At 46.0% G+C, this 25,512-nt stretch overlaps 2 long non-coding RNA genes across 5 annotated transcripts in view; one reads left to right on the top strand and one right to left on the bottom strand.

Moving 5' to 3' along the window:
* The first annotated feature begins 2,864 nt into the window (after positions 1–2,864).
* Positions 2,865–25,512, top strand: part of LOC309861294 — a 174,650-nt gene continuing 152,002 nt past the window's right edge. For both annotated transcript variants that reach the window (XR_014309846.1, XR_014309847.1), the window contains exon 1: positions 2,865–2,937. This is a non-coding gene — a long non-coding RNA (uncharacterized lncRNA). The remainder of the gene's footprint in view (positions 2,938–25,512) is intronic.
* LOC309861297 lies at positions 14,340–20,170 on the bottom strand. Of its 3 annotated transcripts, XR_014309851.1 has the most exons (4): positions 20,107–20,170; positions 17,613–17,732; positions 15,979–16,104; positions 14,340–14,810 (listed from the first exon to the last, which is right to left on the bottom strand). It is a non-coding gene; the product is annotated as an uncharacterized lncRNA (long non-coding RNA). The 3 variants fall into 3 exon arrangements; XR_014309852.1 differs by lacking the exon at positions 20,107–20,170 and having other exon boundaries at positions 17,613–17,752; XR_014309853.1 differs by lacking the exon at positions 20,107–20,170 and having other exon boundaries at positions 15,979–16,092; positions 17,613–17,752.

Raw genomic sequence — 25,512 nt, 5'->3', positions numbered from 1 at the left:
TTTAATAAGCATGAAATTATAACTCTGAAGTGTGCTAAAATGAAAGCACCTGCTAAGGGTGAGAGAAGAAAAATAAACATCATTTTTCCAAATAAGAGGAATTTATTACCTTTGAATCAAAGCATGTGGATTTGTTCAAACTGGCAATAAAGGAATATGGAGACACAAACCATAGAAAGTCATATTTTAGATTTCTAAAAGACTTCAAAGTGAAGAGTATACATTCACTTCTCACTTATTGCTCCTACATATTCATGAATTTGAGAGAAAAAATAGGCCCTGTGTGTCTTAGCTACTAATGGGATATATTTTGATATTTACATGCTTACACATATTATGTGTTATAGTCTTCTCTTTTACATGCTTTATTAAGGTTAACCCCTTTTCTGCAGAGATCTGAAAATGTGAAACAGTGCCTGAGTAGCTGAATTCATCTCATTCGAATTTCTTGCAGGTCTAAGACCTATTGTTTTTCACTTGACTGCCTCCTTTTTCATCTGCCAATTGGTTGCAAATTCTGGTACTGAAGAGAATACATTGGGGCTGGTGGCTCAGTGGGTTAAAGCCTCTGACTTCAGTTCAGGTCATGATCTCAGGATCCTGGGATCGAGCTCCACATCAGGACATAATGTAATGACAGATAGTTTATATGGTAGCCCTTTGGGTACTCTGGTGGATGAATGTTTTTAAATTAGTTTTTCATGGACATGGGGAGTTAGAGACGAGAAGGGAAGTGGGGGAAATTGGAAGGGGAGCTGAACCATGAGAGACTATGGACTCTGAAAAACAATCTGAGGGTTTTGAAGGGGCGGGGTTTGGGAGGTTGGGGTACCAGGTGGTGGGTATTATAGAGGGCACTGCTTGCATGGAGCACTGGGTGTGGTGCAAAAAGAATGAATACTGTTATGCTGAAAATAAATAAAAAATAAATTAAAAAATATGAGTTTTCCGTAAACCACAAAAAAAAAAAAAAAAAAGGAAAGCGCTCCCACTTATAGCGTACACCTTATGGTTCACAAAGCACGTGGCAACAATAAAAATAATGATGGGTTACCTTTACAATTTATAGAAAAGGAGGTACAGGGAAATTGAATGAAAGGGAATAACATAGTAGGTTCATAAGTCAAACTTCCTTGCAAAAAAATTAACCTGAAAGTGCGTTTCTGCCACCTCTCTCCTGTGTGATATGATAAAGAAGGACCACGATACATGAATTATAGTTCGGGGTTTTGAAAAGCATAATAGCTTTATTCCAACACTTGAGCTTTTATTGATTTATTTATTTATTGCTAACAAGATAGCTCAATTTGATATGCGGTTCCTGACAACCAACCTCAGAAATAATTCCATCTTCATGAGAAGTCAGAAAGAACCACAAACCAAACCTCAAAATAGATTCAAAGAGAAAATACTCTTTAAAAAATTTCACTTCCTGGGGCACTGGAGTGGCTCAGTGAGTTAAAGCCTCTGCGTTTGTACCATGTCTGGCTCTCTGCTCAGTGGGGAGCCTGCTTCCACCTCTCTCTCTCTCTCTCTGCCTGCTCTCTGCCTACTTGTGATCTGTCTGTCAAATAAATAAATAAATAAAATCTTTAAAAAAAATTTCCCTTCCTATCAGATGCAAACCAAACCACTAACAAATTTCCCAGAAAGCTTCATCTAAAAGGTGGTACTTTCTTCAGACACCCAGCAGGACCTTCTTCTCTGGGCCTGGTGTTTCTTCAATGGCCTATTCCATAGAATAAGACACTAAACTACTGAGCGCCATGGGCCTCAGAACCACGAAAGAGATGATGAGGGGCACAAAGCATGCCTCTGGTCACCAAGAGGTTATGGAAACATTTGCTGCTTTTCTGCATTTTTCAATGCTGAGTTTTTAGCTGGAGGCCGCTCCTTTATGATAAATTGCTGATACCGTATAGTAAAAGCTATTATGTGAACTTTTACCAACCATTTCCTATCTTTGCATTCTCATGTGCCAAGACAGACACGGATTATTTAAAACCCTGAAGAGAGTGCTCTTGCATTTAAATTGCCTGTAACCTTTGTGTAATAGATTTATGATTGATGATAGATTTAGTTAAATATAACTATTTTACATATTAACTCTCAGTAAACGATTTCAACCTATGCTCATTTAAGTAACTTGGTGCATAATCACTTTTCTATTAAACAATAGTGCAAGGACCAATGCTGCGTTTCCTACAGAACACCAAGCTATTTTTCTAAAGTGGCCATATGCGTATATATCAGGCGTCCTGTTTTCACTCCCTTTGTGGAGCACCTACCCTGGAGGTCATGTATCAACCAATGACCAAAAAAACAAACAAAAAACCCAAACATCCAGGTTGAAGTGCCATCCCTGCCTGGAGACAAGGAGACTTCTCAGACAGATCCTGGGCTGGCATCTCAGCCCAGACCTGTGCTGGGGAAGCTGGTTCCTGGCTTTGGGCGCAATCAGGAAGCCAGCAAACTGACCCGAGAGTGCAGCCAGGGTTAACAGGACCGATGATCTTTTCGCAGCCAGGCCGGAGCGGACACCTGCTCAGGGAGCCAGGCTAGCAGGCTGCACACTGCCCTGCTATCAATGCTCCCAGCCAGCCGGGTCTTCGCCCTGCTCCCCAGCCTGGGCCGGGCCTCAGGAGGGAGGAGGGAGGGGGGCGGGCGCGGAGCAGAGAACGGGCTTTGCTAATTGCCAAAGCGGGAAGTGAGCTCCTGGAGGATGTGTAGAAGAGTCTGGGAGGAGGTGGAGGGGCTGGCGGAGGAGGGGCGCGCAGCAATGCGGTGCTGTGCTGACTCCTGTCTGGACTGCAGGACCCACAGGACTGGCCGCCGGGGTGCCCCCCCATGAGGCCGTGCTGTCCCGCCTTTTCCTGCTCCCGCTGCCTGCTGCCCCTCCCTGCCCCAAGGCTTCTCTGGACCACCCTCTATGCACAGGTAAAGTGACAACATACTGCGCCCTCACCTGGAGCAGAAAGCACTGGACAGGACCTGGGGGCGGGGAGGGGGGTTGTCGAGGCCCAGCCTCCCGCGAACCCCAGGGCACCGGGACAACCCCGGATGCTGTGCAAACCCAGGTCCGCATGGGGTCGGGCTGGGGACAGCGCCTTGCGAGGTGCCCCTGACCAGCGGGCGCGCTAGCCCCCATTGTTCAGCACCCCCACGCGAGCGTGCTGAGGACCCCCTTCCCTCCCCCGCCGTGGCCCCGCTGCTTTTGTTCTGGACTTGGGATCCCAGGTGGAAAGTTGTCCCTCAGACCTCTTTGGTAGTAACGAGGGCAGGGAGGGATTCTTGGTTTTCTGCCCTGGCTCTTCCTCTCTCCCCATTCACATGCCTTCTGGCTTCCCTTTCCTCTCCTCATTGTCAGTTTTATTAAATGGTTTACTTCTGCATGTTGACCCGAAGAGCTATTTCATGAATAGCTGAAACTGAGTTGGAGCCCACCTGTGAGAGCCCACCTGTAGAGGCCTTTCATTAGAATGGTCTCTGGTTCTAGCCTCAGTTCAGAATACTGCATGTACCTGAGGACCGAGTCCAGATGTTTCTTTCATCTCTGATTTGAATTTGAAATCCTCCTCAGACTTCAGCTTCCAGGATTTCTCCAGTCCTTGCTCTCCCACTGTCTTGGTGGGGATGTGCCATGAGTGTTGAACACAGGAATGAATGAATGATATATACGCCAGATCGCTGGGGCTATGACTTGTTTTGCTGAGGTTGGAAAGGCTTGGGAGAGACTCCCTGTATGCAGATACAGAGCTGCATGCAATTGCTTAGATAAACGTGTTCCCCACTTAATTGCTTGGGCATTGAACATTTCGCCCTTCACCTGTGGCTTGAGCAGTTAGGAGGAGACAATCTGGAGGTGAATCAGAAGATGGCTGAATCCACATGGTGGTGGTCTGGGTTTGGGAGATTTTCCTGGAGATTCAAACGAAAGATCTAAATTCTTCCAGTGGGGAGTGGTAAACATTTTATCGATGGGAGATGGAAAATAAATGGTCTGGTTAACCTTTCCCTCCCCCTCAAAACCCATTATTTGAAAAAACAAAAAGGGAAGTGAAGGGAGAAATCCTCCCACTCCCATCCCCACTCACCTCCATAGCCACCTCCTCTTCCAAGAACCTAACAGACAAGGTGCCAAGAAGTGTTAGGTACCAGCAGTGGTCTCAGATCTCATTCAAGGATCATGGAGAAAGGCATCCAAAGAGATTGTGGGGGCACAGGGATCCAATTAAGGGGGACAAGTTTAAGGTTTGCCTGGTCCCCTAAAAATTAATGGCACTAGAGAAGATGAGCTTTGGGAACTATAGCTTAATGGATACAATGTGTAAAAAGCTTCAATGAGTCATGGTGGGAAGAGGCCATGAGGGCAGCAAATACAGTCTTAGATGATGTTATTAATAGCACTACAGGCTCTAGATTTCCTGTGGTGGTGTTCTTGGCAAGACCAGCCCGGCCCAAGTGGATACTCACAACCTGGGACAGAGGGTCTTGGAGATCCCAGCACGTGAGAAATGATGAGAGGGTAAAATGATAGGAGGTGTCCTTTGGAAGTACTGTCTCCTTGACTTTAAAAGAGAGAACCCAAATCTGTAGGTGAAATCTTTTTGGCTACAAAGAGGGCCGAGGCCTCCTAAGGTCAAGGTCTCCTCGTCACTTGCAAAGACGTGGAAGAACATATTCAGACATTTCAAGGATGTCCTCATGTCCATAGGTTCCCACTCTGGAATTCTATCAATAAGGTGAGAGTTCTTCTAGTTGAAAAAAAGATCTAAAAAGATTTCCCTTTCTCATGTAATTTCTGTAACCTCCAGGACACACCCACCTCCCCCTTCCAGCTCTGTAATGAAGCCACAGCTGGTGCCAATTTGTGGAACTCCTTAAAGGCTATTCTCCCTTATATACCCCGACCAAGTTCCCATGCTCCCTCCCCTGATTTCCTGCACTCACCTCCCACCTGGTGTGTTCACACCTGCAAGTGCCTTTTACCAACCCCTTTGCCAAAAGGCAGCCAGAGTGACCTTTCAAAGACCTACCAGTTCCTGGCATTTGTCTCCATAGAAATCTGCACTGATCTTCTAACAAATTCTCAGTCCTCCAAAGGCACCCATAATCCTCCCATCAGTCTCTTCATACCCCTCCAACTGACTGATGCCTGTTCTGCCCCATCTCTCTGCCATTCAACCACACTGCCTCCCTCTTTCTGTGGAGACCCCTCCTGGCACCTGCCTCCAAGCACAGGTGATTCCCATTGATGGGAAGACCCTCTTCCTCTCCCCCATCTCCCCACTCCAGTTACTCCCACTTATTCGTGAGCTCACAAGCCCCACGGTACACACTCTCCATGCAGCCTGCTCTCTCTTTTCTAGCACTGGCCTCCGTTTCTAGCTGTGGTTGTGTCATGGATGTCCCTCCCCAGCCAGCCTCCAAGCTCTACCTCCCTTTAGCTCCAACACCTGACACAGTGCCTAGCATGTAGTATGCCCTGATTAGCTTCTAAGAGCCTCACAGAGGGACTGAAAGCATTTTTAAAATGTCACCACGTAGGCTCCAAACTGTAGGCAGAAAAAGCTTGCCTGGATTGACATTTTAGAGACATATTCATCAAGTTGGATGTGTTCACTGACTTTACCTTGTAAAATTTAAAAAAAAAAAAAAAAGGACCTCTGTATCGCTTCACATCTAACGAAGGCACATGTACACTATTAGACTACGTTATGAGCTTAGTGGAAGGAGACAAGATGTTTTCACTAAGAAAATGTATAAGACTGTTGAGGTCAAGTGGGAGGAAACAGTCCGTTTGTTGGAGCATTGCTATCTTACTCTATCACAGCCACTAATAAAAATCTGACACGGGGTGAGTCAGAATTGTCTGTCGGAGATGAGTTAGATCTGGCTCATGTTCCTACAGACATGAAAGACAGGAACGAAGAAGGAGGATTGAAAGCCTGGGTTGAGGAGGCGGTGTGGTTTATTGCAATGAGCTAAGTGCCCAGGGCCACCAGCAGTCACGGAGGCCTGTGTCTTTCCTTTGTGCTGGGGCCCTATTGCAACATGTGGTGAGGCTGGTGGCTGGGAGCAGCTCAGGACAGGACCCGGTGGAATCTTACCTCTCCCACACTCCTGTGGGCTCCAGTGGGCTCCAGTAGGTCCCAGGGGCAGCCTTCCTTCCTTGCAAAGACCAGTAGCACTGGGATCAGAAACTGGGACCAAAGATTGAGCACCCTGTTTGACAAGCTGGAGCAGCCACCTCTTCTTCAGATGCAGGGGGATCCCTGGTATGCTGTCTCCTCCCTTCTTCATTTCCCTTTTCCTGTCTTCCTCCCTCTTCCCTTCCCCTCTCTCCTTCCCTGGTGGTGCCCTTTCCCAATGCCCACTTCATCCCTTTTCCTTTCTACATGCCTGTCTTCTAGAGTTTCTTCTCTTTCCTCCCCATTACTTCCCTTAATCTGAATCTCCTCTTTGGTCCCTTTGTCCCAGCTCTCTGCTCCTCCTCCCCTTCCCTGGCCCCTGTTCAGCTCCATCCCGACTGCAGGCAGAGCTGGACTAACATGCTCACTTGCTAGCTCAGCCACCCTCCAGAGAAGTCACTCTTTGGTGGCTATCTTCCTGACCCCCTGGTTTCTTCTCCACTTGTTCAGATATTGCTCTGACAGAATCAGGCCAGAGGAGAAACCAAACCATGTGTCCACACTGTCCCCCAGCACTGCTGCTCTGAGAGCTTTAGGAGTCCACAACAGGGTAGGATTTAGGGGCTTCTTCAGAACCTGGAGTGAAAACAACCATAGGTCAAAAGAAAAGCTATGGCCCCCACACAAAAATAATTATCACAAATGAAAACTATGTTAACTCTGAAGTCCCAAAGTCAAAGAATTGCCTTGAATCTGTGACTAGAAAGCACCCAAGGCCTCACTCTCTGCGTTCCAGATGCCCTGGGAATGGCAGGAGGCTCTGACAAGCGCATGGGGGTGCTGAACGATGGGGGCTAGCCCGCCCGCTTGCGGGGGGGGGGGGGGGGGCGGGGTACCTCGTGCAGCGCTGTCCCCCGACCGACCCCTTGCGGACTGGGTGTGACGCGGAGTCCGGGGTGGTCCCGGTGCCCTGGGGTTCGCGGGAGGCTGGGTCTTGATACCCCCCCCTCGGGGCCCGCGTTTTCTGCCCCAGGTGAGGGCGCGGCACGGTGTCACTTTATCTGTGAGCAGAGGGTCCTCAGGAGAAGCCATGGGGCGGGGAGGGGAAGCAGGCGGCGGGAACGGGCTAGGCTGGAGCGCGGGAGCGCACGGGTGGCAAGTCCGGTGTATCCTGCAGTTCGACTGGGCCGCAGCTCAGCTCCGCGGCGCTGCGCGCCCCTCCTCCGCCAGCCCCTCCACCTCCTCCCAGACTCTCCACCGCGGCGTACTCCGCAAGCTCACTTACCGCCTCCGCAATTAGCAAAGCCCTCTCTCCAGGCCGCCCCCGCCTCGCCCCCGCCCCCCTCCCTCCTGAGTCCTCCGCAAGCTCACATCCCGCTTTGGAAATTAACAAAACCCCTTCTCTGCGCCGCCCCGCCCCCCACCCTCCTGAGGCCCGGCCCGGGCTGGGCTGCGAGCGTTGCCAGCGCTGGCGCTGGGCAGCCTCCTAGCCTGGCTCCCTGAGCGGGTGTCCGCGTGCCGCCTGGCTGCGAAAAGATCATCAGTCCTAAACGCCGGGTGCACTTTTGGGTCAGTTTGCTGGCTTCCAGATTGCGCCCAAAGCGAGGAACCAGCTTCCCCAGCACAGGCGTGGGCTGAGATGCCTGCCCGGGAACTGTCTGAACAGTCTCCACGTCTCCAGGCAGGGATGGCACTTGACCTGGATGTTTGGGTTTTTTGTTTGTTTTTTGGTTTTTGGTTATTACATGACCTCCAGGGTAGGTGCTCCACAAAGGGAGTGAAAACAGGACGTCTGATATATACGCAAAGGGCCATTCTAGAAAAATAGCTTGGGGTTCTCTCGGAAAAGCGGAATTGGTCCTTGCACTATGGTTTAATAGAAAAAGGATTATGCACCAAGTTACTTAAATGAGCATAGGTTGAAATCATTTACTGAGAGTCAATATGTAAAATAGTTATATTTAACTAAATCTATCATCAATCATAAATCTATTACACGAATGTTACAGGCAATTTAAATGCAAGAGCACTGTCTTCAGGGTTTTAAATAATCCGTGTCTGTCTTTGCACATGAGCATGCAAAGATAGGAAATGGTTTGTAAAAGATCATATAATACCTTTTACTAATTCTATTTATTTGACAGACAGAGATCACAAGTAGGCAGAGAGGCAGGCAGAGAGAAAGATGGGGAAGCAGGCTTCCCGCCAAGCAGAGAGCCTGATGAAGGGTTAGATCCCAGGACCCTGAGATCATGACCTGAGCCCAAGGCAGAGGCTTAACACGCGGAGCCACCCAGGCGCCCCCAGATGAAATACATTTCTGACTTAGAAACTTCAGATAGAATTTTTTTGTCCATGAAGACAACTGAAGAAAATGTGTCATCCCTAAACCTAACCTTAACCCCTAACAACGCTGAAACCTAAGCTGACCTTAAAGCCCAAACTAGAACCCTGAATCCCAAACCTGAAATGGAACCCAAAGCCTGTACCTGAGCCCTGGATCCAAGCCCTGAGCCACGAACCCAAACCCTAAACCAGACCTCCAAGTCATGAACCCTGAACCCAAATCTCAGCATGAAGCCAAACCCCAAATTTGACCTTGAACTTTATCCCATAAGCCCTGAGTCTTAAAGCCTAAATCATAAACTTAAAGCCCTAAACTATAACTCTGTTTTCTTGTCCTTCACTCTAAATCCTCACCCTAACACTAAACCCAAAGCCTGATCTAGAACTCTGACTAAAACCTGAACCTGAACCCAAATTCAAATCCTTCACCACACTTTGCTTATGTACTTGCCATTGATGGATATTTGCAGTTTCTACCTTTTGATTCTTGTGAACATTGTTTGGGTTGGGGGCTAGGGTTAGGGTCTTGGATTAGGGTAGGGTCCAGGCTTGAGACCAAGTTGAGGTCAGAGTGTGGGTCTGCATCAGGGCCATGTTCAGTGCCACTGTTTGGGTCAAGGACTGTTGTAATTCCACATTGTTTCCAATTCAATGTTCCTTAGCTATTTGGGGGGAAGTTGGGGGGTATTGGGCTCCATGCAGCTTGAATTTCCGGAATGAAATGGCATCAGCTGGACGCCGGGAGGGAGCTGGACCTTCCACTGAAGGGTGAGATCCCACAGTCCTGCACTGCCTTCCACCGCATGCAGAGGGCGCCAGACCCCAGCTCCCGCCCTGAGCCCAGATGCTCAGCCACAGCTGGGACTGGAGCCCCGCCTCTTCAGGACCCACTGTGGAGACTTCTGGAGAATGTGGGGCGCCTCCCACCCTGACAGGACAAGCTGAGGAGGGTGTGGCTCTGCATCTACACTGACCGGACCCATTGTGGAGGACACGCCCACACTGGCAGCAGTCCAACCTCCTAAGGACCAAACGCTGGAGGAGGTGAGGAGAAGCTGCCTGAGTGGACTGTCAAGGGGTTTGTGGTCTCAGGACCCCACAGAGGAAGGGCGCCCTGTGTAGACACTGGGGCTTCCGTCGTTTTGTGTGAGGAGACGTGGCCTCCTGCTGTGCTGTGCGCGGGGCTGTGTGGTCCCCCCTTTCTGGGCTCCGGTGCTCCTCGGTCCTTGTCTGTGTTTGTGTGCTCGCGGATTTGGTTCCTAGGGCACCTCAGATGGTCTGCAGTCAGGGAGCGTCCGCCTGCTTCGGTGCTTGTGTTCCCCCCACCTCAGCCCTGCAGGGTCCTTCCCGTGTCCACACCCACTCCAGGCTTGCGCCGAGTCCAGAAATTCGGGAGCCAGAGTGAGGACTCTGTAGACGGTTTTGGGGAGAGTAGGTATTTTCCCAGTGTGGGTTCTTCCCTGAGCACAGTGCCTCCCCATCTCCGTGTGTCCCCCTCCCTGTCTGTCGTCATTGTTGCAGGGCTGTCAGAGGACAGGTCTGTCACCTTCTTGGTTCAGGGGCCTCCCGGGTATCTTGCTGTCTTGGATGCAGGTGTAAAAGAGATCGTTCTCCGTAGTCTCTTTCTGATGGTTCCTTCCGAGCACGTAGGAGTGCCACTAATTTGTGCATATTGATTTTGTTTCTTGCAAGTTCTTGAATTTATTAGTTCGATTTGCCTTAAACTCAATCTGCCAGTTATTTGACCAGCAGCATGGGTTTATTTGGGAAGAGCAGAGAATGGCAGTCTGGGCTGAGCAAGCTACGGTCCCATCACAGGCAAGTGTGAGAAACAAAGGAGAGGAACATTATTTCACAGAGGAGGAAGAAGTTGGGAAGGGTGCTTGAAGGAAAGTCCCCTGGAGAAAGGCAGGGTGATGGAGAATTCTCACCAGCTGAGCTGCAAAGCTCCTACAAAAAGTCAGGAGATGAACCTCCAGCTTCCCCTGTGTGGCCTGGAATTGGTGAGTCTCTCCTGTGGGGGATTGCAATGTGGGGTCTGTAATAGGCACTGAGCACCAGGCGCCCCCTTCCAGCCTCAACTTCAGGCATCCCCAGTCCACTTTACTGGGGCTTCACTTCCTGCTTTTGCACATTTCTAACCAGCTTGTGGTGGAATGTTGTGGAAAACTGAAATTCCAAATCCACTGCTTCTACTGCACCTGAGATACAGGGGCCCATGATTTAATCCTCCCACGAGTCTCATGCTAACATGTGTCCTCTCCATGTTGGGTGACCTGGATCTGTGAGGGCTTGGCCTCCATCCCAAAGTCTGATGTTCTCTCTGCTTCCGTGTCGTCGTGCTAACATGGATGTTTGGAAGAGTCATTTCCTCTGCGGTGATTTCAAAGTGCAGTCAGCTTGTTATAGCAGCACAAATACGTGCTGTCTCCATACTCATATTCCCCAGCCATCATTTCTTTACCACGTTTGCCACTTCACACGGGATGCTTCAGTGTGTTTGATCCCACACCAGGACAATGTCCTGCAGAACCACCACATAACCTGAAATGAGGAGATCATTACAGAACCCATCCAAGGGTTAGTGTTAGGGACCAGGGACATGGCAGGACTGACCTGAAGACCCCATGGAGAGCTGTCTGGGTGGCTGAGTTGACAGTGTAGGTGAGGGTGAGTGTCTGGCTCTGGCTTTGTGTCCAGGAGTCAGCTCTGGGTGGGTGTGTCCTCAGCTGGGCATGCAGATTTCTGCTCCTCTGAATCCTTTCTGGAGTTCCAAATGGCACAGTTTCGTTCTGGGCGGCAGTCTGAGTCCTCTCGGATTGCCCAGGTGTCCCCAAATTGTAGGGCACCTACTACAAGGCCTTTGGGGTCAGAATCCTGAGAACCAAACCAAAGGTTATGGTTAGGGCCCACCACATGGCAGGCCCGATCTGCCAGCACTCTGTCCATCTTTCTGGGGGAGGGGGCAGTTGAGGGATTTGTTCAGGGTGAGTGTCAAGCTCCAGGTTTGCATCCAGGGGCCTGCTGAATATGGGGGTGTCCAGAGGTAGGAATGCAGATTTCAGTTCCTCTGAATCCTTTCTGGAGTTCCAAATGGCATGGTTCCTTTCAGGGTGGCACGATGAATCCTATGGTGTTCCTCACTGTCCCCAAACTCTGAGGCTTTGGAGCCAGGCCGTCGGGGACAGACCTCTCAGGACAGAATCTAGGCTTAAGAGTTTGTGTCTATGGGCATGGATGCACTGATCTGAAAGCACTGTGGCGAGGATCACAGGGGTCTGAGTTGAGAGCATGGTTCAGGATCAGTATCAAGGTCTGGGTTTGTGTCCAGGGGACCGCTGAATGTGGGAGTGGTCTCAGATGTCCAAGATGATTTCCGCTACTCTAAATCCTTTCCAGCATTCCAAATAGCCTGGTTTCCTTCTGGGTGGCAAGCTGAAATCTCTGGGATTTCTCAGGACTTGCCCTTGCCCTTGCCCTTGCAAGGGCAAGATACTTTTTACAGTAAAAGAATTCACCAGATGAGCTGAACAGCAGAAAAGACACAGCTCAGGAGTAAATCAGTGAACAGGAATATCATGCCAAAAACTTCTTTGAGAACACACTACAGAGCAAGGGAAGATAGGAGAGAAAGCTGAGATATAAAGGACAAACCCTCCAACTTTCCAACATCATTCCCTACTTGTTTATTTCCATTGCTGTCATCTCCTTCCCAGTCAAAAATAAGTCACCTGAGCCATCCTTTTTTCTTCCTGAGTTTGAGGCACTGCAAAGCCCACCAGAGGGGCCAAGGGCACCCCTGTACCTGCTGAGCTGAGCCCATTTGTACCCCAACAGTGTGAAGGTACCTGCCTGGCCCTCTGGTGCTCCATAGTCTGTGGCAGTCCTTCCTTCTGGACCCTGTTTTTCTGCTCTTCCTTTTTTAAACCCTGGTCTCAAACTAGGGTTTGCTTCTGGAGGAGGAACTCACGGAGATGAGGCTCAGGAGGGCCTCTCTGCCTGGCATCTCCGTGTGAGGAGGGCACAGCCAAAAGATTTTGTCCAGGGACTTGCAAAATGCAGAGAGGCAGATTTCTTTTCTCTCTTTCTCTCTCTCTCTAGCCTCATACCAACCAGTTCTTAGAACTTTCTTCAGTGACTTCTAGGTGTAGCTTGGCCACTATTTCCACAGAAAGGCCACTTGAGCATGATCAAACACATGTATAAGCAATTACATTAAAAAAAAAACAATAAGCCAATGCACACAGACCTTTGACAGCAGCACAGGACGCTCAAGGGACCAGAGTCCCTACCTTGGGCAATAGTGGTAGAGGCCGGGTTCTGCCACGCAGGTCCCTAGACCTTTGGCAGTTTCCACGATTGCAAATCCAGACATGCAGAATCCTGAGGGACAACCTACTAACTGCAAAAGAGCAAAAATTCATCAGGATTCAGAGAGTGGAAATCCATTTGTACTGGAAAAGAAAGAAGTAGGCTTGCTGTGAATCCAGCAGGGAGGACAGGCATAGATAAAGGCTGGTGTATGGGTTACGGAAACTATTGTTTCTCAAGGGTCATGCTGTCTCTGTAAAATGCTATGAGGACTCTCTCTTGGGGAACTCCTGCTTTCCTACCAGTGACGCCCCAAGATTCTGCTTTGCTAGTCCCATGGGGATACCCAGTTGATAAGCTACGCTGTCCTCATGACAACACTTGCTCATGGACTGAATGTTTGTGTCTTGTCCCAATTCAGATGTTGAAGCCCTGACCCTCAAGGAGTGCCATCAGGAGGTATGGGCTTTGAGAGGTGATGAGGTCAGGAGATTGGAACACTTGTGAATGAGATAAAAGCACTTCTGAGAAAAGACCCGAGAGATTGTTCTGCCAGCTGTCATCCATGCAAGGCTACAACAGAAATATGGGCATCTATAGATAATGAAGCAGTCCCTTGCTAGATATCAGATCTCCCACGATCTTGCTTTTGGAACTCTCAGTCTCTAGAACTGCAAGGAATAGTACATGCTTTGCTGTTTCAGCCACCCAGTCTGTCATCTTTTGTTGCAGCAACTTGAACTGAATAAGGCAGAGCCCAAGTCCTGGTTAATCCCTGCTTCTACTCATTTACCCTCAGAAAGAGCTTCTAATCCAGAACTGACCCCTGCTTTCCATACACGTGCTTCAGACTCCTTCTGTGAGAGCCCAGACTTTGTAAAAGACTAATCCCGCATGGCAACCAGCATTCTGTGACTCCTGAGGAATGTCCTCCCTGACTGTATTGAGTCAATCAATCTGATTTTGATTCTGGAGTCCCAGGATCAAGGACTGTATCAGGCTCCCAGCTTCATGGGGAGTCCGCTTCTCCCTCTGACCTTCTCCCCTCTCATACTCTCTCTCTCACTCTCTCTCTCTCTCAAATAAATAAATAAAAATATTTTAAAAATCTGATTTTAACAGACCATAAGCTTGTTCTTGATGGTCTTTGGAAGATTAGGCATTAGCCCTTCGGAGAAAGTTCTGAATGGCTGCTTCATGAACGGGTGAACTGTGTCCCAAAAGTCTCTTTTTGCTGCCTTCTAATCACAGATGCTGAGACAAATCCTCCCAGGTGCTGGTTTTTCAAAGCACTTAATGCTTTGGCTTTGAAGTTCCTCACTTGACAGTTCTGCTTTAATCAGTTTGTGACAAAACAGCCAATTGGTGGTGGATGCAAAGTGTACTGATAAAGGTAATATCAGGGAACAATTTTTTGAGTGTCATGCATGTGCATGTGTGTGCACACACATATCCATGTGCTAAGCATTATGGTAAATGTCTGAGAAGAACTAAAACATCAAAAAGACAGGATACCCCATTAGTTAATATTTTTATTATTCCTACATCCTAAACTATGAAAAACAGGGTCAGAGAATAAGAAGTGGCAAAAAGAATCAAGATTTGAGGCAGTTCGATTTCAGAGCCAGCCTTGATCAATAGGCATGTACACCTGTGTCTAGTTTCAGCTCTGTGTAACCTTGCCATAACCTTGGATAAGCCATTCATCTCTCAAGTTCGGGTTCTTGGTCCAAAGAGGGAAGGGGCACAGGTTGAGTACCTCCAGGGGGACTTCCTGGCAGGCTTGTTCATCCAAGCATTCCTGTTTCAGTTTGAGTAATTGAATCCAGTCTTTGTTTTACCGAAGGCCAAGCTTGTCCAGTGTGTCCATGCCACCAGCCAACAGCATTTGTCCATGCCATGTAACAACTGAGCAACATTCATAGGAATGGTGGGAGGAAAAGATGTCCACAGGTGTTGACAGATGTTCTGCATGGAGGGATAGGAGCTGGGGCCATCACCTGCTGTTTCTAGTGGCCTTCTCTGTCGAGTTAAAATAAATGGCAATTATTTGCAATGACAGGGATGAAAGTAGAGGGTATTATTCCAAGCGAAATAAGTCAGTCAGAGAAAGACAATTATCATATGATCTCACTCATATGTGGAGTTTAAGAAACAAAACAGAATCATAGGGGAGTAAAGGGAAAAAGTAAAACAAGATGAAGTCAAAGAGGGAGACAAACCAGAAGAGACTTAAAAAATATATTTTTACTTACTTATTTGACAAACAGAGATCACAAGTAGGCAGAGAGGCAGGAAGAGAGAGAGAGGAGGATGCAGAGTCCCCAGGGAGCAGAGAGCCTGATGTGGGGCTCGATCCCAGGATCCTGAGATCATAACCTAATTTGAAGGCAGAGGCTTTAACCCACTGAGCCAGCCTGGTACCCCTCAGGAGAGACTCTTAATCACAGTAAACAAACTGAGGGTTCTTGGAGGGGAGGGGGATGGGTGGATGGGGTAACTGGGTGATGGACATTAAGGAAGGCATGTGATATAGTGAGCACTGGGTGTTATAAAAGACTGATGAATCACTAACCTGTATGTCTGAAACTAGTATTCTATGTTAATTAATTGTATTTAGATTAAAATTTTCTTTAAAAATAATTTTAAAATAAAATAAGGAACAACCAAATAATGATCAGAGTTATCCAGCAGGGAGTATCAGATCTAGATGTCAGTTAAATTTAAGGGGCTTGCCGAAGTTTAGTAGAGTCACGCTAGGTCATTTTCCTGTGTGAGGATGTCTTCAGGGCAGTTCCAAAGACAAAGATTATTAATATTTCTCCTTCACCCATTCCTCCTAGAGCCAAAGATGTTTCGTCCACTCACCCACTGGCCCTGTATGTTGCTTTCTCTCTACCAATCAAAAAATCAGTGAGTAACTATAACTTCACCTTTTCCAGTATCCCCCTACCCCCGACCTTTTGTCTTTAATGGCCATGGGCAACAGGGACAAAGACATTTTTTAAAAACTTACAGAGATCTGTTATGCTCTACTATCTTGGCCTGCATGGGCCACTGCAAAGGGATTCTGTGAACCATGTACTCAGATGAATGAAAGGTCATTATCTTCAAAAAGGCAGGGGCAGTGATAGACACAGGAATCAAAAAAGCAAGAGTTAATGGACCATCAGAATAATGGAGTACCAACACTTTTTTGTCATTGGCTTGAATCCTCAAGGTCCAGTGTCTCAACAGAATTTTCATTTTGGTCTCATCTGACTCACTTGTCCACCCCTGGGCCAGTTGGCAGTTATACTGAGAACTAGAAATTTTCCTTAGAAGAGAAAAAGAGTATTTGTCAGGTAAACCAAGGAAATGTCCATTATAGGAAGTTAGGCCTTTTGTCATGGTACTCCATTAGCACCCTCCTGACTGTTAAAGAAAAAAAAAAATTGTGACACCCATTAAAGACAGTAAGGAAGATTTTATTCAAGGGATGCTACTACAATGGGATTTTATTTTATAGTATGAGAGAGAAATCTGGCTCAGCTCAGACAAATGAAGATTTACAGCTAAAAGACATTGTGGGGGTCACTGAATGTAAAATTAAGATGGAACATCAAGGGTAAGGATGAAGGGATTCTGGCTAAACCATCTGGACAGTAATATTGTTGAAGGATGGCTAGGGTCATAAACTATTGAGATCAGGGGATAAAAAATTTTTTTAAAAAGATTTATTAATACATTTTAGAGAGAGGGAGCAGGGGTAGGGGTAGAGGGAGAGGGAAAGAGAATTTTAATCAGACTCTTCACTGAGCATAGAGCCTGAGGTGAGGCTTAATCTCAGGACCGTGAGATCATGACCAGAGCAGAAACCAAGAGTCAAACGTTCAACCAGCTGCACCAACCAGGTGCTCTGGGAATAAGGGATTTGTTCAGATATTAAGCATTATAGATACTGAAGCACCTGGGTGGCTTAGTTGGTTAAATCTCTGGCTTTGGCTTAGGTCATGATCTGATCCCAGGATCAAGCCTGGCATTGGGCTTCCTGTTCAGTGGGGAGTCTGTTTCTCTCTCTCTCCCTCTGCTATTCCCCCTGCTAAGGCTCTCTCTCCGTCAAAATAAATAAATCTTGAAAAAAAAAAGTGGTAAGATACCAGGGTTGAGAGATAAGGAATTTGATCAGATATCAAGAGTAGGAAAAGAGATTGCTGAAAAATTGACTAAGCAGATTTCTTGCTAAAACTGGGCTAAGTGGGCTGGACAGAAAGAGGACTCAGAGGAACTTGACTCCAGTCTGGTCAAGGAGAAAATCTTCATCATCCATGACCATTGTATTTTTTGCAGTCACACATTTTACTAATTCTTTTATCAGACATTCAGTGAACGAGAAACATGAACACAGCAGCAATAATATAACAAATGTAAGTGCTCTAGCAGACACAAAGGCAGTATAGGAATCCACCTCATCAGATTTAGAATATGCATGACTCCATGACTGAATTACTACCACTGCTTGACTGTTGAGATTAAGATGTAGTACAGAGGATTAGAGGGAAGGGAGGGAAATCTGAATGGGAGTCATCAGAAAGGGAGACAAACCATGAGGCACCTTTAACTATAGGAAACAAACTGAGAGTTGCTGAGGGTGGGAGGGGAGTGGGAGACATGGAGTAACTGGGTGATAGCATTAAGGAGGACACGTGATGTGATGAGATCCAAGGGTTATCCACAACTGATGAGTTAGTAAATTCTCTGAAACCAGTGATGTACACTCTAATGGCTAAATGAATTTAAATATCTAAAAAAGACACTTAAAAAAATAGATGTAGCATAACTCACAATATCCTTTGAGTGGAAGAATGTGCGGACTTTCCACACCTCTGCTGTCCAAGTCCCATGGCTAGTAGCCACATGTGGCTAATGACCACTTAAAAGGTGGCCAGTTCAAATGGAGAAATGCTGTAAAAGCAGAATAAACACTGGCTTTCAAAGACATATTGTAACCAAATATCAGAGAGTATTGCCACCCTCACATCACAAACATCGCATGACTTCTACAGCTAATGAGAGTGGGACCCAAGATGGGAGAGGTCAACCTGAAATCCATGATGTCAGAAAGAACATGGGAAAGAAAGAGTCACAATCCTGGAGTGGATGGGCTTAGGACTGTCAGAATGCCTTTTTTTTTTTTTTTTTTTTTTTTTGGTGATTCTGTATACGGACAAGGAGAATTCACTGGAGATGACATCTGTATGCCTCACATTTTCAAGGGAAAATTATAAAAACGCATATAGTCCAAAAGCCATAGTTTAATTATGTTTGAAATGTATTCAGAACTACTCCAGTCAGTAAATTGCATATTTTCACATTTAGCTTCTCAGTTTTCTCTTCGGCACCTCCCATTCTTGAAATCCCAACACAAATCCCATCTCTTGCCTAAGGACCATAAACTACCTCACTATTAAAGGCTACAGTTCATTCATTCATTTGATTCATTCAAAGCAACCTAATCTTGAGTGATGTCTTAGGCGCTTTTCTAGGGACTGGTGACACGGTGAACAAAATAGGTAAAGATCTCACTTTCATGGAGCCTATCTGGTATTTAGGGGAAAATCTTTCCATATCAACATGAAAAGACTTATTATGGATGTTGCTTAGAATTTCAGGTTTTTTTTTTTTTTTCTTGACAGTATCTCAGGTGATCATCTTTGAGGTGGTTCTCCTGAAAATACCTTTGGGGGGTACTGACTTGACTTTCTGAGTCACACACTTTCCTAAAGACAGGGGTCACAGGAAAAGTGACAACTGTCACTCTTGCAGTAAGAACAGGGATCACAATGCTTGAAACAGAGATATGCTGCTCAGCTGTCAGAAAGTCCACAAGGCTCCAAATGTGTGTGGCCAACTAATGGAACCTGTAACTCAGAGGTTATCATCCTGAGAGCAATGGGAAATCCCTCTAGTTAAGGACTCTCCTTGACGGAAGCTTGACAAAGGCCTTGATTTACTTACTATGATGTTTAGGTAATTATACACATTAAGAAAAGTGCACAAGGCACTTACATTTCCATGATACCATCAAAGATATTGTTGTTTTATTAAAATGTTACATCTAGTGCTGTAACGTATAGAGTAGATAAGTCAATCACTATGCGGTACAGGTGAGACTATTGTAACAGCCATACTTCCATAAAAAAGAAAATTTTTTTTGTGGTTTCTGATCTAGGAATCAGCCAGTGAATAATTCTATATCAGTGTCCAGTTACCGGGCTAAACATGTAATCTATTTATATTTCTGAGGGTAAGCCGAATTGTGATCACTGAGCCAGCTGTGTTCTAGTAACTACTCATTTACCCAACATAACAGATATAAGAAGGTAAAAGGCTTCTAAGGAGGCTGGTTACTTATATTTTGAACCACATTTTGGCAGGTATAACTTGCAACTTGTGCTTAGTGGTAAGATTTCTGATATTTACTTTCTCCTTCCTTTGGCAAGTCAAGTTAGTTAAAAAGTAATTAGAGTTGAGTCCATTGTTTTTCTTAAATGTTTACAGAGATATAGAACTCTCAAGTTTCTTTACTAGACAGGATTAGATCACATTAGTGATAAAGATCAGAATGATTTACATTGCTAAAATGAGAACTTCCTGTCAGTTTGGAGAAAGCTCATTTTTAAAACCAACATATTGGCTGTGATAGAGATTAATGAGTTCTATGGGTGGGGTGATGAAAGTGATATATTCAATGACCTGTGGAATTTGTTCTGTAATTTCCCCAATCCTCTGGTCAGCAGAGCGACTTCTTCAGTACCCAGCACTGCACATAACTGCATTCTGAAAATCACTCTCCAAAAATGGTTATTTGTTTTGCCTTTTTTATAATTTTTTAAATCATTTGATTTATTTACTTGTCAGAGAGAGAGAATGAGAACACAATCAGGGAAAGCAGCAGAGGGATGGAGAGAAGCTAGCTTCCTGCTTGGTGGGATTGCACAAGGGCTGAAGAAGACAGAATGTGAAGGGGACAAGGAGAATAGTGGGTTTCAGATTCTTGGGAACAGAGCCCACATCTATTTCTATGTTTATCTCACTGCTCTAAACCCAGGTCACAGCACAGTGCCTGCAGCAGAGTCATGGAAGTGCTCCAGAACTGATAACTATTGCTATTTATACTACTAAAATTCCTCCACAAAGGGCCAAGTGTCATAGCTTCTCCCAGTTCCCCACACTGAACGCAATGAAGAATCAAACTATCGGATTAAGGATGGCGAGGGGCATTTAACAGGACCCAGATCACAGGAGCCATATTGTATTGCAGGACCAGGGGTCTTACCAGTGACTAGGTATTCACTCCTCTTGAGAGGCTAGGTCCTTGGATCTCCCTCTTCAATACTCTGAACCCATGTCTGGCATCAGTAACAAAAGTAAACATAACGTATCGCCCTCGTTTATTTTTTACTATTATTTGTTACAGAGGAAGAGAGAGATCACAAGCAAGGGGAGCAGCAATCAGAGGGAAGGCAGGCCCCCTACTAGAGCCTGGTATGGGATCCAATCCCAGTACCCTGGGATCATGACCTGAACCAAAGGTATATGCTTAACTGAGTAAGCTACCCAGGCGTCCCTTATTGTCCTTCTTTAAAATTTAATGTATTCTCTCTCCCTCTCTCTTTGTCCCCACTCTGTCACTCATACTCACACAATCACAGAGTCACAGACAATAGCAAGGTATTTCCCATTCTAATTCGCTAAGGCACTATGAGCTTAAGCTCAACAGAATCACTTTGCCAGCTGCTGCTCTACCGTATCCTGATCCCTTCTCTATCCCCAAGCTCGATCTGTAACTCAAGTGTCATGGTGGTGGCTCTTTCTGCCCTCCCTCCTCAAGGATGTCATCAGCACACTCTTCCCCGTGGCTCCACTCCCCGGCACTGGCTGCCTTTGGTCTACTGGTATGCCCACTCCTAGAGCTTTTCAACTCTCCCTGAGGGGAAGACAACCCTTACTTCTCCCCTGTGGCTGTCACGTGTCCGCTCTATATTGTGACGTTCAGCCCAATTAAGAGATTGGGAACTAAAAGACCGGCTTCTGCTTATGGATAAAACTAACTCTGGGGCTTGGGACACATGACAGCAGCACATGGTGGTAGAACTGAGATGGTTAGGGAGTTAATCTGCATTTTCACATCTGGTCAGCAGCAGAACAAAGAGGACACCCCAGATCTCCTATCTCCCAGAACAGTACTCTTCAAGTAACTTACAGCACCATCCTTCTCTAGATTTGGAAGTGACACTTTTCCAACCCCAAAGTCTTGATTCTAGGCAGAAATCCGAGAGATACTCCCTCGAGAATCACCCCTGGCTGGAAGTAGTGGTTGGCCAAGGCCTCCCAAATATCTTCCCTTCAGAGTTGCGCTTGCATCAAACTCAAAACTGTGGCACGTACGGGACTTTCCTGTCGGCCTCTAGCTCTAATGACCTATTGGACTTCAGAGGTGCTCTTTTATACCCACTTACCTTATAACATCAACGTGTGACTCCTCTAGAATTCTCTCCATGGTTTTTATCCTGTACTAATTGTTATGGACTGAATTGTGTCCCCACAAAAGTCATATGAAGAATTCCTCATCTCTAGTGTGACTGCATCTGGAGATAGGGCCTACCTAGAAGGAGGTACTGAAGGCTTGGTGAGGTCACAGGAGTCCTAATCTGCTAGGACTGGTGTCCTCATAAGGGGGAAACACATGAAAGCACTCCCCCTACCTCCCCTCTGGGGGCCCACAGAGAAGAGGTCATCTGAGGGCACAGTTGAAAAGATAGTGATCTATAGACCAACAAGAAAAGGCTCACTGGAGACCAACTTGCTGGCACCTTGATCTGGAACTTCTGGCCTCCAGATCTGTGAGAAAATACATTTCTGCCATTTAAGCCCTCCAGCCTGTGTTTGGTATAGCAGCCTGAGTAGACAAAAATATACCGATAAAGCCTTCTTTCAAGCTTGTGGGAAACTTTCTATACACTGTGCTCCATGCTTTTGGGTCTAACCCTTCTCTCCATAGCCATTGCTAATATTTGAGCCAGAGAAGTCATAAATACTAGGAATGTTGGAATTGGATAGGGGATCCATAACCATCTAACTCAGTATCCCCAGCTATGAAGAATTAAAACACAGACACACACACACACACTACAAACATGGTTATCCAACTTAATTACATTGGTGATTTCTTGATACCCAAGCCCACATGCCAGCTCCCCTTCGGAGTACTAACCTCACTATCTCCCTGTGACCTACCCACCTCCATGCAGCCATAGGACCTTATACCTCAACTCCTGCCAAGCTAACGACAAAAGTTTATGATTCAGTTCCTATCTCTCCTGCTTTATTCATGACCTCTAAAAGTCTAGTGATCCATCCTCCTCTTCTTTCTAAAAAACAAAACAAAACAAAACAAAACCCACTGCTTCCTGGGAACCTTTCAGATTTTTAAAAAATTTTTTAAATTTTTTTATTTTTTTTCAGCGTAACAGTATCCAGTGTTTTTGCACCACACCCAGTGCTCCATGCAATACGTGCCCTCCCCAGTACCCATCACCTCGTTCCCCCTACCTCCCCCCACCCCTTCTAAATCCTCAGATTGTTTTTCAGAGTCCATAGTCTCATGTTTCACCTCCCCTTCCAATTTCCCTCAACTCCCTTCTCCTCTCCATCTCCCCTTGTCCTCCATGCTATTTGTTATGCTCCACAAATAAGGGAAACCCTATGATCATTGACTCTCTCTGCTTGACTTATTTCACTCAGCATAATCTCTTCCAGTCCTGTCCATGTTGCTACAAAAGTTGGGTATTCATTCTTCTTTCAGATGTTTTTTACCTCTATAATCTACTGGAGGATAACAATGTACTAGAACCCTTGAGTGACCATTAATGCCTATTGGTCACATCGTGTATGCTATAGAGGACCCTATTCTGTGTTCTTAACAATCATGGCTTCGACTCGTAGCTGAAGGTGGGCTTTAACTGGAGTCTATTGTGCAAATACCTGAAGCAGGAAGTCCCCTGCCCAGTGAATGAGGCATGCAGACTTCCAGAGCTCTTGAGGTCCTCTCTTCAAATATACACATTCACTTTGAGAAATCAGGATTCCCACCCAAACGAGAGACAAAAGAAAAGAAAAAAAGTATCAAAAGAAAAGAAGAAAAAAGAGAGAGAGACACAGGAAAGAAAGGGAAGATGAAAAATAAGGTTCAGCCCAGATGGGCCCCAAGGTAAGATTAATGAAGTAGACAAACAAAAAGAGATAAAAAGACTGATAGAAGTATATGACAAGAGAAAAAAATATATATATATATGCAAATAAAGAAAGAACCTCGTCAAAAAGAACCACAAGTGTAAAATTTATATGCTATCAGGACAAACACAAAAAACACAGAAACACTGGTGGAAGAAGATGGGAGAGTTCTTATAAATTCTCAGTGTGTGCGAGGAAGGTTGTTTTGATTCTTCCTGGATGTATCTTTATCTTTTTTAAAGGACTCAACTTTCCTAAGATAAAGGTTATTACAAATTGGTTTACCTATAGGGTTAGTATTGATTGGGGAAAGGGGATTACTTTGAAGTTTAACTCTATATGAATATTAGAGGATAAAACTAAAAAGGAATAAACTAGACTAAACTAAAATTTAAAAAAAGAAATTCAGAAAATTAAAATGCAAAGAAAAACATAGGTGTATGTATCAAAAAGTAAGGTTAGAAAGGTATTTGGAATTTGATGTACTGTACAACTCGCTGTGATGGTAAATATGTTAAAACAATTATCTATGTGTAAAAAAAAATGAACCATAATAGTGGGAACAGGTGAACAATACAAGTTTTCCTATGAAGTAGTGGTTGTTCTCTTGTAGTCCTTTATTTTTCCTTTCTTGGTTTGTTTTCTCGGGGAAGGGCCTGCCACGAGGGTTGTCAGTCAATTATGAGTGTCTGCCTTCAGCTCAGGTCATGATCCCAGGATCCTGGGATCGAGTCCATCTTCAGTCTCTCTGCTCAGCAGAGAGCCTGCTTGTAACTCTCCCTTTGCCTGAAGCTCTGCCTACTTGTGCTCCCTTGTCAAATAAATAAATAAAATCTTTTTAAAAAACTGGAAGAGCTTCTCAGTCACTCTTTCCTACTATCCCCATTTGTACATAAGGAAAGGCAGTGCAAACCTGGAGGGAGGAGCCCAGAATAAAAATGAAAGAAAAAAAGAAAAGAGAGAAAGAAAGAAAGAAAGAAAATGAAAGGGGAACAGGCTGAGAGACTAGAACCAAAGCTTCACCAAAGTATAGCCTTCCAGGAAGTAGAAAATGGGATCTTTGTTTCCAGCTTGGAGAGTAAGGGAGCTTGGGTAAAAGAAACAAGCAAAATCCCAATGATTACGAGGCTCTGGAGGAATGGGGTGGGGTACCCAGGTGACCAGTAGGTTACAAACCCTGATTCTACCCATTTTCATTAAAAAGAAAAAAAAAAATACCCCGCAGTTCATCCTCTTCATGCCCCTCCCTCCTGCAAAGAGAGTACAAAGCAGTGACTCTCGAGTTACATAAAAATGAGTGAGACATAAACCAACAATCACAAATGTTTCAGAAAAATCAAGCCACGGAAAAAAAGAACAGCTTTAATATGTTTTATCCTTTCTTTCAAGAGAGAATATGCACCTAAGGGGGGGGGGAAGTGTTCGACATTAACATCAATGTAATTAAATTAATCATATGGATAAGCCAGAATATCTTATCATGAAATGAGAGCAGGCAGTTATAAAAATAATTAACCGATATCTTGGAAATACAAATAGCAACAGAAGTAAAAAGAAACCTTTCAAAGAGATGGGTTGAATAGCAGAATGAGCACTGCTTAAAACCAAACCAGAGAGATGGAATATCAAGGTAAGGAATTCTCTAAGAAGGCAACCCAAGGAAGAAAAAGAAAAGACCTCTGAGTGACAGGTAAGGAATTACAGAAGACAGACCTAAAAGTTCCAGTAGAAGTCTACAGACATCCCATTGGTTTGTTATCCTTCCTGCTTATCTTCTCAGCCAAAAGTAAAGCACCTCAGCGCCGTTGGACTTTTTCCCAGTTATTGTTGGCTTCTGGCTCAGAGGCTCAAAGTGCTGGTTTGGGCCCCAGTTTTCCCCCAGGATTCCCCTACCAGCACCTGTGACTTTTTCAGACAGCCTCCTCAGGAAGCCCAGGACAACCAGCAGCTTCAGCGCTACCCAGTCCCTAGCATTGTGCCTCCTAAGCTAACACTTCGTTACACTCTACCCGTCAAGAGCCGGTCTGAGGCGACGCCCCAGGACTCCAATGAGTCCAGATACCAGAGGCCAATCCAGCGATGAGAAAGCTCCTGAGCTCCAGAAAGCCACATGGGGATGCTGAGCCCCAAGGCCCCTGCATCATGGTCCCGCCCCTCCACGCAGACCCCGCTTCTTTATCAGCCAGGCTCTGTTGAAGTGCGGGGCCTTGTGGGAGTTGTGGACCCCATAGGTTCTCCAACCTCGTGCGGGAAGGTGGGGCTGGCAGCTGGAAGAACCCGGGAACCACAGCTGCGAAGGATGCCTCTGCCTCCCTGGGAACTCAGGCTCTATGGCGGCCAATTAGGCAGGACCACGTGAGTCTCCAAAACAAAGAGCAGGAACAGGCTGGGCAATTTCCCCTAGGCCCGCTGCCCTCCCGCCCTCCCACTCTCTCAAATTCCTTCACTC

The sequence above is a fragment of the Mustela nivalis genome (assembly GCF_964662115.1).
Source record: "Mustela nivalis genome assembly, chromosome: 3".
NCBI lineage: Eukaryota > Metazoa > Chordata > Mammalia > Carnivora > Mustelidae > Mustela > Mustela nivalis.
Note: the sequence above shows the minus strand (reverse complement) of the source record. Positions and strands in the feature narration are given on the sequence as shown.